At 40.7% G+C, this 12564-nt stretch overlaps 1 long non-coding RNA gene across 1 annotated transcript; it reads right to left on the reverse strand.

Moving 5' to 3' along the window:
- Window positions 1-8837: 8837 nt before the first annotated feature.
- LOC125175130 (uncharacterized) lies at window positions 8838-10353 on the reverse strand. Its single transcript, XR_007155662.1, has 3 exons — window positions 10213-10353; window positions 9793-9905; window positions 8838-9089 (listed from the first exon to the last, which is right to left on the reverse strand). It is a non-coding gene; the product is annotated as an uncharacterized LOC125175130 (long non-coding RNA).
- Window positions 10354-12564: the final 2211 nt, after the last annotated feature.

Here is a 12564-nt window from a genome sequence, read left to right on the forward strand (position 1 = left end):
CAGCATTTATTTATTTATTTATTTATTTATTTATCTATCTATCTATCTATTTTATTTATTTTGTGTTTCAGTGTGACTAAGGCTGGTGTGAGCCTACAGACCCTGGGCTTGCTAAGGTCCCAAGCCATCTGTGATGATCTGACCTGTCAGTTATGGCATCGGGACCCTCAGATTATGGCCTCTGAACCTGCCCTTTATGGCAGCCAGACCCTGCTCTGGTCTGAACTCTTGATGGAGGGAGAGACCACAGTTCCCCAGTTCCCCAGCACCTCTAAACCACAGCTTTTCCTCTGTCCAGTGCATCTAGGACTGGTGTGGGCCTGTGGACCCTGGGCTCACTAAAGGTACAATTCACAGACACGCCTGGACCCGCCCGCCAAAGTGTCCAGACCCTGCTCCAATCCAAGCTTCGTCAGTGAGGCAGGAATAGAAACCGTGTCATTCTCCGGTCCCTCTGACCTGCAGAGATTTCCTGGGGCTCCTCCGCCGCTTGGCAGAGTCCTAGTGTTATCTCTGTTATATGCTAGTTGCTCTTTTAAACTGCAGCTTTTTTCTGTGCCCAAGGACAGAAGAATCTCTTCTGCTCCTGTTCCCTCAGTGTTGTTCCTCCCCACTGCTGCTCGCAGCACTGGGGGTGGGGGGTTCCCTTTGTTACCATGTGTCCACCTCTCTTGCTGTTCTTTTGCTGTTCTTTCTGTCTTTGGTCCTTCAACAGCAGTTCAGTCTGCCCTCAGTTCTTCATGTTATTATTTGGCGTGTTCCATGGAGGAGGTGAGTTCATAGTCTTCCTATGACACAATCTTGAACTGGAATTCCCACCTTGAAACCTGCATTCACAAATGAGGGATATGCATGCAGACTAAGGTATTCTGTCCATTCACCAAACACTACCAAAGACTTGTAGCCAGGTGACATTTCTACTCACTGACTCAAAAGTTTTAGCCATCAAGGTCATTGGCCTTTTGGCTTTTAACCCAGAGGCCTGTACTGATTGGTGAAGTTGTCCAAGCAGCAGCAAATGGCCCAGCTTCAGCCTTTCCCTTGAAAATTATTGTGTTAAGGCTACAGAGTCTGAAACACAGGCTGCTCCCCTCCATTTCTCAGTTCGCTAGGTGTTTGGCGGGGTTGTGTTCTAAAGACAACTCATATGGAATATAGTCCCCAAATGTAAGACAGCTAATCATAGCTCAGACAATCAGTGCTCCAGACCCCAAAGGAAGTTACTTCTCCATTATAGGCCTTCAGACCCCAACCATAATCTACACCATTGGATCTCTGGTTCACAGACCTTCAAAGTACACCACTGGCCTTCCTGAGTACTCCAGTTTGCAGAGGATCATGGGACTTTTCAGCCTCCCAATCTCATAAGCCAATACCCTCTAATAAATATCTTTATTCAGTTATTCATTCTTATTATATATATATAAGACATATATATTCTTATTATGTATATGATAGATAGATAGATAGATAGATGATAGATCGATCTTCTACTGATTCTGTTTCTCTGGAGAACCCCGACTAATACACCCACCACAGTGCATAAACTGGGGCATCTCACTAGTAGAACTCATTGTGGTGCACTCACTGCCAGATTCCTAGAATAAATAAAAATGATCATATACTACATAAAAAAACTAAATTCCACCCCTAGGAATACGTACCACAGACTAGGTTGAGCATAGTGGAAATAATAAGGAAATTACCAACTGCGATAGTTAATTTTATGTGTCAGCTTGGCTGGGCTACAGTGCCCAGATATTTGGTCAAACATTACTCTGGATGTTTCTATGACAGTGCTTTTGAATGAGGGTAACATTTAAATCAGTAGACTTTGAGTAAAGCACAATGTCCTCCTTCGTGTGGGTGGGCCTCGTCCAATCAGTTGAAGGTCTCCTCTGTGAAAGACGGCATTGTGCAGCAGACAGCCTTCAGACTTGAACCGCAACACTGGCTCTCTCCTGGGTCTCTATAGCCTCATCAACCAATTCCTTAAATAAATATCCATCTCTTTCTCCTACACACACACATACCCTATTGATTCTATTTATCTGGAAAACCCTAATACACCAATGAAGATGGTTTAAAGTAGCATATGATCCAAAACTCCAATACAATATGTCACATCTTTGAACATAGCCTATGGCAAATTCCTTTTTGTTGCTGTTGTTGTTGTTCTTAATATCACATTACAATAAAATTATGTAGACCAGATGTTGCAAATTTTGGGCCTAATCTAACCCACAATGTGCTTCGTTAGACTCCCAATGCAAAGTTTTCGTTAATTTTGAAAGTATTTAACAATTAAAACTCAGGATATTTCACTGCTGCGTTCACTTTTAGATTCAGATTTCTGCTTCTCTTGGAAAACCAAGGGAGCTAGCCACATGGAGCTGGCACTCGTGTTTGGCAAAACTTGGCTGGAGCTGAGGAGCTGCTGATTTAGATGGGGTACATCCCCCACAGCTCAGCCCCCACAGCCCCACCCTCCTGTCTGACCCTCTCTATCTCCCTCTTCTACAACACCTACCTGGCTCCTGAAGGCATTTAGGTGTGTGATCCCTGATAACAAGAGGATAAGGAAGCCAGGGTAAGACTAAGAGGAAAAAGAAGACAGGGGGTCCTGCCTTTCTTTCTATCCATCTTCCATCAGAATCAGTGCTCACTGGCTGGGTGACTTTTGACAAGTCTATAACTTTTAGGAGACTTGCTTTTCTCCTGGGTAAAATAGGGCTAATGGTATAGATCCTGCACGATGTTTATGAGGATGAAATTGTATAATGTTTGCACAACACCTGGTAGCTATTATTATGATTTAGTTTATTCAGACGCAAGCCATATACTCCATCCAGGAAATATGGGGCTAAGCCAGCCAGAGCCTCGCAAAGATCAGAAACATGCTGTGAATGCTGCTTCCTTATGCAACTTGAGCAATGTGGAGTTTGAAAATGCAGTGTTCGATATTCTGTTAGTGCCTCACAATGATCTTGGGAGGTTGCTATTGCTGTCACCCACATTTAATAGGTGAAAGTGCTGAGGTTCAACAGTCCTGGCCCCTGTTCTCTCCTGCCTACATCTTTGTATCACAGCCCTCACCAAATGCATTATGACAATTACTTATGCCCATGTCTGCTTTTCCGCCTGGGCAGTGAGAACCTTGAAATGAGTCGCACCATAGCCCTGGCGAGTCACAGAGCACCAGGCTCAGAAAAATAGTTGGCCAAATCAGTCAGTCCATCAACAGAGGAAGGGGCCCAGGTCAGACAATCAGCACAAGTCCCCGAGGCAGATGCTGCCCTGGCCTGGCTCTGAGACCACTGTTCTCTCTCCTTGACAAAAACAGCAATGTTTTCCCTTCCACCTCTTTCATCTGCTCTGGGGCTCACTACTCCTTAACCAGCTAGCCATTGGGGGTTTCACCTGGGCAGTCAAATGTGGATCCCAGGTAGTGATGGGGACTCCAGCAGAAAGAAATGTGACATCACACTCCCATGATGTGCTGGAGAAGTGGGAACCTTCCAGAGAGTTGCTGGCACCTGGGCAACCCAGGCTGCAGACCTGACCTCCAACCTCACCATACCCCACCGCCTCCCTAACCCAGGTCCTACAGCACTCCTCCACCCGATTCCCTGCACAACAACACGAAAACCTTGTATCAACACAATAGATGCTTCAACAATTTTAAAAATCAGATTTATTGCAGTGTAACTTACAAAAAGTCACTCATTTTAAGTGCACAGTGTGGTGAGTTTTGACAAAAGTGTGCAATCTTGTAACTACCACCACAGTCAAGATATATAGTTGACCCTTGAACAACATCGGGGGTTAGGACTGCCAACTCCCGCCCACAGTTGAAAATCCCAGTATAACTTTTGACTCCCCCAAAACTGAACTAATAGCCTACGGTTGATCAGAAGCCTTATCAATAACATACACAGTCAATACCACATATTCTGTATGTTATACATATTATATACTGTATTCTTCCAATAACATAAGCTACCGAAAGGAAAATGTCATTAAGAAAATTGCAAGGAAAATGGGGCGCCTGGGTGGCTCAGCTGGTTAAGCCTCTGACTTCAGCTCAGGTCATGATCTCACAGCTTGTGGGCTCGAGCCCTGCATCAGGCTCTGTGCTGACAGCTCAGAACCTGGAACCTCCTTCAGATTCTGTGTCTCCCTCTCTCTCTGTTCCTCCCCTGCTCTCACTCTGTGTCTCTCTCTCTCTCTCTCAAAAACAAAGATTAAAAAAAAATTTTTTTAAAGAAAATTTCAAGGAACAAAACATACATTTACAATATTGTACTTTATTTATTAAAAAAATACCCGTGTATAGGTGGACCCCACAGTGCAAAATTCCTTGCTTCAGGCTACTGATGTGCATCCTGTCGCTACACTTTGGCTCTTTCTAAAATGTCATAAAATGGAAGGTTAAAGTGTATAGTTTTTGGAGTCCTCCTTCTTTTGCTTACCATAGTGCTTTTAAAATTCAATTCCAGGGGCGCCTGGGTGGCTCAGTCGGTTAAGCAGCCGACTTCGGCTCAGGTCATGATCTCACGGTCCGTGAGTTCGAGCCCCGCATCGGGCTCTGTGCTGACAGCTCAGAGCCTGGAGCCTGTTTCGGATTCTGTGTCTCCCTCTCTCTCTGACCCTCCCCCGTTCATGCTCTGTCTCTCTCTGTCTCAAAAATAAAAAAACGTTAAAAAAATTTTAAAAATATATGAAAAAAAAATAAATAAAATAAAATTCAATTCCATTCTTGCATCTACCATTAGCTTGTTCCTCTTTATTGCTGAGTAGTACTCCATTGGGTGAATATACAACAGTTCATTTCTCCATCACCTGACAGACATTTGTGCTGTTTCCAGGCTTTGTCTATTTTGAATAAAGCTGTTATGAACTTTATGTAAAAACATTTATTCAGGATATGTTTTTATTTCTCAAGGATGAATATCTAACACTGCAATGGCTGGGTCATATGGTAGATGTATGTTTCACATTATAAGGAAATAGCAAACTATTTTCCAAAGTGGCAATGACATTTTGCTCTCCCCCTAGCAATTGACAAGCAGGACGGTTGTTCCACGTCCTCTGTGGCACTTGGCACAGACAGTCTTTTAAAAAAAAAATTTTTTTTAAGTTTATTTATTATCGAGAGACAGAGCATGACCATGGGAGGGGCCAAGAGACAAGGAGACACAGAATGGGAAGCAAGCTCCAGGCTCTGAGTTGTCAGCACAGAGCCTGATGCGGGGCTTGAACTCACAGACCATGAGATGATGACCTGAGTCAAAGTCAGATGCTTAACTGACTGAGCCACCCAGGGGCCCCTCTCAACCAGTTTTAATCTGAATTTCCTTTAGGAAATGTCCTTTAGGACAACTGATGTTAATCATCCTTTCATATGTTTATTTGCTATACCTATATCTTCTTTGGTAAAAAGGGTCTTACTAAATCTTTGTCCATTTTTTTTTAACTGGGTTGTTTGGATTCCCAATACTAAGTTTTAACAGATCTTTAAATATTCTGAATCCAAGTCCTTTACCCAATCTATGGTTGACAAATATTTTCTCCCAGTCTGAGGCTTGTGTTGCCATTTTCTTAACAGGGTTTTTCAAAGGGCAAAAAGTTTCATTTTCATAAAGTCCAATTTATCAATCTTTTTCTTTTATAGTTTCTACTTTTTTGTGCTTTATCTAAGAAATCTTTACCTAAGCCAGGGTCGCAAACATTTTCTGTTTACTTCTAGAAATTTCATATAGTTATAGCTTTTATATGACAGTATGACCCATTTTGGGTTCCTATTTATATATTATATGAGGTCAAGATGAAGGTTCATTTTTTTTCCATATAACTATCCAATTGCTTCCACTCCATTTGTTGAAAAGACTAGATTTTCTCCAGTGAATTTTCACAGCACCTTGTTGAAAATCAATTGAACATGTATATGTGTGTCCATTTCTGAATTTTTCCTTCCATTTCATTGAGTTATATGTCTATCTTTATGACAAATCCACACTACCTTCATTACTGTAGTTTTGTGTAGTGAGTTTGGAAATCAGGTACTGTGCATTCTCCCCTGTTATTCTTCTCTACAAAAATGGCTTTGGTTATTCTAGGTTTTTTGAATTTCTATAAAAATTATAGAATGAGCTTGTGAAAGAAGCTGTAAGGAGCCTACTATGATTTTGATTAGAATTGTTTTGGATCTACAGATCAATTTCAGGAGAATGGACATTGTAACAATACTAAGTCTTCAAATTCATAAACCTACTCATATTACTCTATTTCTTAAATCTTTTTTAAGCATACATAAGCATATATATACATATAAGATACATACATAGGCATGTATAATCAAATACAATAGAAATCACTTTTTAATATTTTATTTTTTTCTGAGAGACAGAGACAGATGGAGCACAAGTGGGGGAGGGGCAGAGAGAGAGAGGGAGACCCAGAATCCAATACAGACTCCAGGCTCTGAGCTGTCAGCACAGAGCCCAACACGGGGCTTGAACCCACGAACCGTGACATCATGACCTGAGCTGAAGTCAGATGCTTCACCAGCTAAGCCACCCAGGTGCCCCTATGACACAAGTCATTTTAAATGAACTGTTACCTATTAGATCAATTAAAAATAAGAAAAATAAGTTTTTATTTTACCTTCATGTATTCCTTCTTCAGTATTTTTCTTCCTCAGTATTCTTGTTTAGATCCAAGTTACTGATCTATGTACTATTTTTCCTCTCTCTAAAAAACTTCTTTTAACATTTCTTGCAAGGTAGGTATACTGGAAACACATTCTCTCAATTTCTGTTTGTCTGAGAAAGTCTTAATTTCTCCTTCACTTTTGAAGGATAATTTCACAGGGTACAGAATTCTAGGTCAATTTTTTTCCTCAAGATTTTAAATATTTCACTACACTCTCCTTGCTCTCATGGTTTCTGAGATGTCAGATGTAATCTTGTTCTTTTATAGATAAGATTTCTTCCCCTCCGGCTTCTTTCAGAATTTTTCATTATCTTTGATTTTCTGTAGTTTGAAAATAATATGCCTATGTGTAGCTTTTTGGCATTTATCCTGCTTGGTGTTTTCTAAGCTTTCTGGATCTGTAGTTTGATGCCTGACATTAATTTGGGAAATTTTCTGTCACTATTGCTTAAAATATTTTTTCTGTTCCTTTCAATCTCCCTTCCCTCCTGGTACTACCATTATTTGTATTTTATACCTTTTGTAGTTGTCCTATAGTCCTTGGATATCCTGTTCCGTTTTTTCCAGTCTTTATTCTCGTTGCTTTTCAGTCTTGAAGGACTCCACTGAAATTGCCTCTAGCTACAGATTCTTTCCTCAGCTGTATCCAATCTACTAATAAGCCCATCAAAGCAATCTAAATTTCTCTTACCTGTTCTTCATCTCTAGCATTTCTTTTTGGTTCTTTCTTATGACTTCGATGTCTCTGCTTACATATACCATCTGTTCTTGCATAAAGTCTATTTTATCCATTAGCTTCCCATAACATAACATAACATAACATAACATAACATAAAAAAATAAAATTAAAATAAAATAAAATAAAATATCATAATCATTTTAAACCCTTGGTGTGATAATTCCAACATTCCTGACATGTCTGGTTCTGATGCTTGCTCTGTCTCTCAAAGTGTGTTTTTTGCCTCTTGGTATGCCTTGTGATTTTTTCTTAATAGCTGGATATGATGTACTGGGTAGAAGGAACTGCTGTAAATAGGCCTTTAGTAATGTGGTCATGAGGTGTGATGGGAAGGAAAGCTTTCTACAGTCCTGTGATTAGGTCTTAGTCTTTTAGTGAGCCTGGGCCTCTTGACTTTGAACTTCACATGCGTTTCTTGGTTTTTTCTTCCCCACCTGAGGTGGGACAAGACTGCTACAGCCAGCTAGAACTCGTGCTCTCCCTTTCCCCCAGTCAGTCTGAAAAATACCCCAGCAAGTTAAGCTCTGGTTAACTAGTTTCCCCTGAGTGCAGACCTTGTTAAGAACAGAGTACCCAGGCATATTTCAAAATGATTCCTTTTCCCTTCTGCCTGCCAGAATCACAAGGGGACTTTTCCTGGATATTTACTGTGGGAAAGTAGTCTAACTCCTAGACATAAATCTCATAGAATTATGAGATCCTCCCCTATGACTGGGGTCCTCCTGGAGTTTTTAACTCTCATACTTGTCCACACTGAGCCTCCAGCAGTTTGTCAATTATAGTTCAGGGTTTCCTACCCCGGCACTGGTTCCTGTGCTGGTTTCTAGTCATGACTCCCTGCATTTGCATGTCTGCCTCACAAGTCTTGGATGTAGTAACTGGCCCTGTGTCCTGTGTCCTCCCCTCTCCTATGGATCTAAGAAGAGTTGTTGATTTTTTGCTCATTTAGCTCTTTACCTGTTGTTAGGACAGAGTGGAGACTTCCAATATCTTTACTACAGAACCATAAACTGGAAGTCTCTTAAGTCTTTAAAAATTTTTCTCAGCAAATATTTTTCAGTACACTAAAAATATATTCAATAAGTACAGATTTTGTGTGTAAATGTTTTCCATAAATATTTTATATTTTCTCTAAATGATTTTATATTTTTGATGTTATTTTAAAAGGCATTATTAATTTCAAGTCTGATACTTTTGTTGCTAATATAGGGAAATACAATTTATTTTTGTACATTTTGTACATTTTGACCTTATGTCCTATAAGCCCATAAAATTACTTAGATGTTCTAATAGCTTTTTAATAGATTTATTAAGATTTTCTATGGAGACAATTATGTCATCTGGGAATAGTTTATTTCTTTCCCAATATATGTTATCTCTTACTTCTTTTTCCTGTCTTATTGCACTGGCTATGACTTCCAGTACAATGTCAAATAGATGTGGTGAAAGTGGTCATGCTTTCCCTTATTTCCCAACCTAGAGGGAAATTATTCAATCTTTCACCAGTAAATATGATGTTAACTGCAGGTCTTTCATAAATGCTCTGTCAGGTTGAGGAAATTCCATTTATCCCTGGTTTCCTGAGAGTTTTCATCCCATGTTGTTGTATTTTCTCAAATGTTTTTTTCTGCATCTACTGGGATGAATAAATTTTATTTCTTTGTTAGTCTTTTGCAATGGTGAATTATAGTGATACATTTTAAATAATAAACTGACATACTGCTTTATTTCAAACTGAAATGGCCCATATATCAATAGGACAATGGTTTAAAAAATGTGACTTACATACATACACTTCTCCTTTATTCTCTATTGTATCAGCAACAAGAAGGCAAGAAATTTAAAAAATACAAACAATATACATGGGGAAATCACAGGAAAGGAAACCCCAGGTTATTGATGAGTTTATGAATTTTTTTTTTTTACTTCACTGGTAACCAGAGATTGTACAGTGAAAAAAAAATGCCATGTTTTATCCAGTGATCTCAATAGTCATGAGCTTCTGGTTACTTCCCCCTCAGGAGGACACAATATTTGATGCCATGATAAAACACCCATTTATTGACAAAAAATTAAACAATTACTACCTAATGCCTGGCTGAGAAATGAGTAACTGGTGTTGCTGTGTTTGAGGGGGCACACAGCAGACATGACTGACAAGCAGCGGCCCCACACCTTCGTACTTACCTGGAAGAAACTCTTACACAATCCAAGGACAAGGATAACCATGCAAGAATGTTTATCACTGTGTTGTTTGTGATAGTTATGGTACTGAGACCCTGCATCTACTGAATAGAAGTTTTTCATGGGAGCTTGTGGATTGAATTGCTTCTACTTACTTGTATCCATTCCTCCATTGCCCTGCTTTCTGGTCTACGCAGCATGGCTCCCTCTTCCCAACACTCTCAGATCATTCACTGTCCTAGAACAAATTCGCCATTCTATGTTCACTCTAAAATATGTGAAATAATAATAATTAATATTTCATGATTAATAGTTTGCTTTCCTTCTTGGAAATTTGATGAGCTTTTGAGGAATCACTTGGTTAGCCTGAGTCTGTTAATAAAAGATGCCCAAAGAAATTTATGCTGAAATTTATTTTTCACCCTGTAAAGTTTTGCACTGCAAGAAGAAGCAGTCCAACATCTTTGAAGCTATGGGTATTTCCCTTAGAATTTCAATGACGAAGGTGGCGTCTCTCCCACTGAAACCATTAGTAAAAGGCTTGCTCAGCATTTCATGCCTTTATCCTCTCTTACCTCCTTCCTCAGGTCAGGTGCTCAGATTCAGATGGAAAGTAAGCTAATGGGAAACAATAATGTATTTTCCAAAGGTTTCTCTTCCTTTTTCTGTCAATGGGCTGACTTGGCATTTTGTTGGCAGCCTTCAAAGCACTTCACACTTCCCTGGAAAGTGTTGAAAGCTTATAAGTTCTCAGCACATATAATAAATAGGTTTTCAAAACAATCTCTTTTAAAATTGCCAACAATATATAGACTGGGTGAGACACTGTTTCTTCTCTGCTGGTTTTCCCTGGGAGATATTACCAAATAATTATAAAGACCATAGGGATTGAGGCAGCAGTTCAGCCACGATAAATCACTGAAGTTCTGTGACAGGCTTGTCATTGCACAAAGAAAAATATGTTCCAGAAATGACAATACACTGACATGAAATTACTTCTCTCAAGCTGGTTTTAGGTCTAGAAGTTCAAAATTTTTGGTCAGATCAGGTGTGGTGAATACCTACAGCTTTTGCCCCACCCTTACCCCCACCACCCATTTGCCACTCTGCTCCTAACTAACCCCTGCCTCCCTCTGGAGAACTAGCCCCTCCCACACTCAGACCCCATCCTCTGAGTCCGAGCCAACCCCAGCTCCAGGGTTGAACATAAAACTTGAGTCTAAGCCAATCAGCACACTGCATTTCCATGGCCCTAGCTATTTGCTTAGGAATGGTCACATGACCCAACAAGAGCCAATAAAAATGTAGTTAAGTTTTGGGGAAACAGGTATTTTCATTTCTGGATTTAAAGTGTGGGGAGGAAAGCATTGGAGATTTGTTCCCACCATCATGTTATACCACATGAAACCTGAGGCTCTAGTCAAGACAGAAAGAGGCAGAGCAGAGATGTGGAAAGAAACTGAGTCCTTAAATTCAACAATGTCTGAAACTATAACTGTACGGTCCTGTTAAATGAAACAATTTTTTTCTTTTTTCTACTTAAGCAGGTTTTTTTAAAGCTTATTTATTTATTTTGAGAAAGAACCAGAAAGGATGGGCAGAGAGGGGGGCTGACCGAGGATCTGAAGTAGGCTCTGTGCTGACAGCACAGAGCCAGACGTGAGGCTCGAACTCACAAACCCTGAGATCACGACTTGAGCCAATGCTTAATGGACTAAGCCACCCAGATGCCCCATAGCAGGTTTTGATATGATATTCTTTTACTTCAAAATCAAACCAAACAAAAACCCTCAGTGTTCCACCATATACCCTGATTTTAGGTTTGAAAAATATATTCAGTGTAGGTAAAAGTACAAATTAAGTGATGTGATAAAGAGCCTGTATTTCTACATTTCCCAAAGCAGCAAGCACATCCTGGCCACACTCTAGCTTTCCAAGATGGTGTGTGTGTGTGTGTGTGTGTGTGTGTGTGTGTGTGTGTGTGTGTTGGACTGACTGAGTGGGCCCAGAAAGAATAATTCTGTCGGGAATAATTCATGTCAACTGTTAGGGAATCCCTGGGTTTCAAAGCAACAATCACTGGAATTTGGAAGTTCTCTAGTAAATATGCAACTGCCTGTCAATGCTCAATGAGTAGAACTCACTAAAAGCTGAGCCACAGAATAAAATGTCTGTGAGCAAGAAGGCTCTCACTGACCATCTCCTGGCAAGGCCACCTATCTCCCTGAAACAGGAACTCTGACAAACCTGAGAGAAGGTCCCTCCCATCCCCACCTCCACATTGCAGATGCACCCCCGGAGCAGTGAAAAATCAGAGTCAGGGCCTCAGAATGCCTTCCACATCAAAGGGATGTGAGGGTGAGAGCTGACATGGGCAGCACGAGTTTACGCAAGAAACTCATGCAGAGCCTGAGGTCCATGGCAGGAAGAAGCTGGCTTTCTCCTGACAGTGCAAGTTCAGCATTCTCAGCAATTCAAAACTCTTTTTGGACAGGGAAGGCACAGGACTCCAGAAAGAGGAGTCCTCACAAGACCTAGAATTGAAGGAAGAACCAAGACTTGAACAGGAATGGCTTCAGAAAACTATAAACTGAGCAAAGTTCTGTTCTCACTACTGAAGCCTGTGTCCCTTATCAGCACCTCCTTCCCAGAGGTCCAGGGCTCTTCCATGGCTTCAGTCACTGAAGAGATGAGTCAGAGACTTCTTTGTACAAAGGAGTTAGAAATCAGTGTGAGCAAAGGGACACGAAGGAAGGAAGGAAGGAAGGAAGGAAGGAAGGAAGGAAGGAGGGAAGGAAGGAAGGAAGGAAGGAAGGAAGGAAGGAAGGAAGGAAGAAATAGAGTGGGGAGAGAGGAAGGAGGGAAGGGAGGAAGGAGGGAAAGAGGGATGCAGAGGGTATAGTGAGTCTTCGGATGAACTCAAGTGG

The sequence above is a fragment of the Prionailurus viverrinus genome, chromosome C2 (genome assembly GCF_022837055.1).
Source record: "Prionailurus viverrinus isolate Anna chromosome C2, UM_Priviv_1.0, whole genome shotgun sequence".
Taxonomy (NCBI): Eukaryota; Metazoa; Chordata; class Mammalia; order Carnivora; family Felidae; genus Prionailurus; species Prionailurus viverrinus.